We start from the raw sequence: 5,037 nt of genomic DNA on the forward strand, positions 1-5,037 counted from the left end.
AAATCATTTTACCTTTTTTACACCCTCACGCTGTGCAAACAAGTAAGACCCCACCTCACCCGTAGGATAATATTTTGCTCAATGATCCGTTTTTACTCAGCGGTCAATTTAAATCCATTTTTAAGCCCTAGGCACAAAGCAGCGTGCTCGATAGCACTCTCTAAGCACTCTCGCCATTCGTGAAAGTGTCATGAGTAGATAGTTTATTGGACTTTGTTCAAATAATCTATTGCTTTGCATTTTGAAAACGAAACGCATGTGAACAGGCAATAATTCCAGGCATATCGCAGCACGCATTTTTCGCGAAGCTAAATTCTCGCACATTGAGCTTCCAAAACAAATACAACCGATAATGGACTATTTATTGCATCAAGTGTGTTGCATACGAATGCATAGAGCCAGTGTCGCAATCTGTACAGACAGCAATGGATGAATGTTTACAATCGGTTGGCGCAAGAATTACGCAAACACACACATACTGCTTTCCGAGAGTTTATTTATTGTACTGCCTTTCCTTGCCAACTGATGCGGTACAGCCAAAGAACTCCTGCAGACTTCCGCAACACGACCAGTAGCGCTGGCCAGAATGGCCATCGTGCCTGTGACCGCAGCTCCGGTAGCCATGGGGCATGATACATCCGCAGGCACAGGCTCCACCCTAGGACCCGCTGCTGGGACAGATTGTACATTAGTGAAAAACGTCGTAGTGTGGTCGTAGCTTTTGGATCGCAGCACAACCGATTATTCCTAGACAGTGAAGAAAGCCACATCAATTGTACGCACCGATCAGATGCATTACACCGGGACGCGGCAGTACAAACTAGTGAAGTGAAAAATGAAGTTTTGTTCGAAATCAAATTCGGATTGTAGGTTCGGAATCAGTTTCCGGAATCAGAATCGGATTCAGTTTTGGAATCAGAACAAGCTCCGGAATCGGAATCGGTTCCTTAATATCTATGAGAATGAATCGTTTTCATGAACATTTTGATCCTTTGCGGCTATGTTTTGGCTCTAATTCACCTATTTTTGTCTCTTAGTTATAAATTTGTGACTTCGAGTCTATCACTTCATTTGCAAAATGTAACGTAAATCCTTAACATTGTATTTCAAAATTATTGAATTTAAGTAGGCTATAATTCCATGGAAAGAATATAAAATAAAACAATTTCCATGCCATGTATGTTAAGGTGTATAAAATAGCTTTGGCATTTTTTGAGATATCATTATTTTTCACGAAAATCTATCAAATTTCACGGATTTCATATTGTTAATGTGGTGTAAAATTACAATTATCATACATCTGTTCTAGTACCTTGATTAAGGAAGAATTCAGTGGTTGTGGAGGTGTCTTTTTCTTGTTTAAAGACTCTAAGTGAGTATTGACAAAAAGGGCGCAGGGAAAAGTTTTAAATATTTTTAAGAGAATTTTGAAAAATCCATAATTTTCATTCATTTTCATTCACATAACGGTCTAACAAATGAGTTGTTTAATTTCAATTTCAAGTTACATTACGCGCCATCACTGGATAAGTTTTTTGTATTGCATCAGCAGTCCAACACGTTGTTGACAGTCACGGAAACCAGTTTTACCGCTATTCCCACGATGATCACTTTTGACGTCACATTATTAGGCGTTGGGTTAATCTTTGAATGAGCAAATAATTTCACAAGCCCATGTTTATTTTACTCTATTTTCAGCACATACTATGATTCAATTTCTGGGCCATGATCATTTTCATCTATGCCTAGTGGTTTTTACCGATCTGCTCGCTCAGCGTACTTCGATGCTCCTCAAGCGCTGCCACATACTCGTTCACGAACGCATCCATCTTCTGCTGCACCGTCTCACAGCGGCTGTTTATTCGTACGGTCAAATCGTTCATCCTAACCATCGACTGCAGGACATAACCCTCCAGGGGACGTCTGTTTGTTTGCACTTCGCACAAATCGTCCGTACACCTTGCCGTCCGTCCGGGTCCGGGTCACCGGAGCAGCAGCGTGCTGCACTCACCGCAGACCATCTGGTGGCAAGTGGTGCAGAATAGTTTTAATTGATGTTCCGGATGCATCGGACATTTAATCGAACGAAGCACTGAGTCGGTCTCCTCCGGGACAAGTGGTGGCCATCGGGGCCGCACTTTCATCAGCTCGTTCACGCCAAGCCAAACGATGCGGTGCAAAGCGGTACCACCTTGTCGCCGGTGTGCTTCCCTGCAAAAGTTGCACAACTTCAGTGCACACGTTTGACAGAATACGGCTGCCAAAAATTGATGCCATACAGTGCAACAGACATGTATTTATTTTTTATCCGCCCAAAGGGCGATTTAAGGATGAGTGGCCGTCGGATCCCAAACAGTGTTTGTAGCGTGAAAATGAAATTGGAGAAATCGAATTGTATTTTAACTCCAACAATTCGCGTAAAAACATTGTGGCGCTTGGTAGCAATGTGTTCGAACGCGAGTATTCTCAAGTGAGATTTGGTCCAATGAAGGTTGTAGAAGTTAGAAAAATAATGCCATAACATTGCATAACATGCAAAACGAAAACAGGTTACATAAAAAACGATAACAAACATCTTGACTAGAAATACAATGAAACAGGATGCAAGCGGGCACGGTACCGGAACAGTGTTGCGGTCTATATTGGTTCTGCTGACTAAAGCGATGCAATTTTTTTATGAAAATGTAAGCGAAAATCCTCGACAGGTCGATGGGTGTTTTGAAATTGGCATACTATGCAGTTTAAATCTTCATACAAAAAAACCATTTTAGTCGGTTAGCCATATCCACTGCTGTACGCCAGTTGATACAGGGTTTCCCACGATTTATTGGTCAGTTCCCATAATTTGTTGGGCTCGTCTATGGATTTATTCATCTTATCTAATAGATTTTTGGTTCGTTCCCATAATTTATTCGTTTCGTCCTATTGGATATCAATACAATTCGACAGTTGTACAATTACAGTTCTGGGAAACGGCTAAAAAATTGGAAACCAACCACAAGTTTATGGAAAGCAACCCATCAATCGTCCGAAACCCTGCATAACAGAGGAAAACTAAATAATATGAAAAACCATGTTGAACAGCACACAAATAAATATGTTTTAACGCATTTGAAGTGTTTTATCATTCAATTAAGCTAAAATATTCTTGTTTAGAAAATATAAATGTGTAGTTTTTTATTCGGGTTAAGACAAGTAACACTTTATTGATCACTTCAGTTCACCAAGTTACTCACTTCGCGGTCCGAATTCAACTCCCCGCACTTATCCAACGCTCCCGGTTTTAACGATCCGCGTTCTCTCCCTCGCAACTCGTTCCTAATTCGCTCTCCCGATCTCGCTTCCTTCATCACTTTCTCCCTACCACTAGCGCTTTTCATTTCTTACATAAATTTATCTGTTTTTTTATAAATAATTAAAATACATACTTTTAAGTTTAGACGATGCGCTAAACGGAGTGGGGTCCCCCTTTCGGTGTTGAATGAGGAGAGGAGGGGGAATTTATTCACTTTGCTTTAGATCAAACACACTTTAAAGTTTTTTTTCCTGGAGTTATGCTAAGGGGAGGGTGATTGGTTGGAGCCCCTTATATATGGGTCCCTTATAGTTTATGAGTCCCTTCGTCTATGGAGCCTTTGTCGTTCGAATCGGCTTATTGCACCGAACAATTTTACCTAATGGTTACTTTATCTTTTTGTACGAACGTGTAAAAAACGGACTTTCGCGGTTGCTGGAGTTGATGGGCGCACATGGTACTTTAAGACAAAGGGTATATGAAGGGAGCAAGTTCAGAAGGGATTTAAATCTCGTCCTCCAGTTCATTTTGTTTCATCTAAACTGTAGGTTCCTACGGCCCACTCCGTGTCGTGGACTGTTCAGTGGCGGAGAAGTACTCCCGAGCAAAAGCCTTGAAAAATGTGGGCACCCCGATGTAAACCCTCGTTATGCTTACTGAAGAATTTATTCAAGAGGTCTTGCCACTTTCAAGGAAAATCAAAATTCCCAATCAGAGCAACGCTCACTAAAAACTTTAAAAGAGAACTTAGTTAATTACACCGGAATTATAACTAGATTAATTCCGCAACTTTTCCGTTTGCGATACATACATTTTATTCTACAATTCTCGTTGCGTAGGCACTATTCCACCCAGATTTTAGTTTAAGTGGGATATCTGTTAAATGGAAAAATAGATGTAATGCGTGTTGCCTATGCATGGGCGTTATTAATTCATAGCCTATCCTTAAGGGTATGTTCTAATAAGATAAAAGTACCCCAGAAATCGCCAATAGATCAAGTGAGAATTCCAGTGTAATTAACTAAGTTCTTTCTTCAAATTTTTGGTGAGCAGATTCACCTTAAGAGTGGAAAGACCCTTTTAGTAAATTCTACAGTTGGCATAGCGGAGGTTCGCCACGAGGTGCCAGCCTTTTTGAAGGTTTTTGCTCGGGAGTACTACTCTCCTTCTATACAGTCCATGAGACGGAGTAGGCTGTAGAAACCTACAGTTCAACCAATTTTCAGCAATTTAATAGAAAACTATTTACACCGATGGAATCGAGCATATTATCCGATCGAATAAATTGTTTCGACGCGATCAACTCCAATGCGTAAACTTCAAGTCCAATGTCACTTAAAGACTGAAGATAAAACTCAGTACAATTGCTTTTTACAATTTTAACCAAACTATATTCATCTTTTTGGGGTTCTCTTATAAGTGTTGGGAGACTCAAGATTTGGAAGATTTTGAATCCCTAGAAAGATTCGATCGGATCAGATCCCGGTTTTAGGAATCCCAAAAAGATTCTACTGCGATTGGGACTTGACTGCGATTTGATTAGGATTCGGATTCGATAGGAATTCTGATTGGGATTAATTGATTCGATTTCGATTGGAATTGCGATTCTATTGTGACACGATTTGATCGGAAATAGGATTCTGTTTGGGATTCGTTTGGGATTTTGATTGCGATGGGATTGGGATTGCGATTGAAATTAGAGGCTGTCCCCGAGAAACTCTATTCTGGGGGTCGAGAGAAAC

Source organism: Anopheles merus, chromosome 3R, assembly GCF_017562075.2.
Source record: "Anopheles merus strain MAF chromosome 3R, AmerM5.1, whole genome shotgun sequence".
Lineage (NCBI taxonomy): Eukaryota > Metazoa > Arthropoda > Insecta > Diptera > Culicidae > Anopheles > Anopheles merus.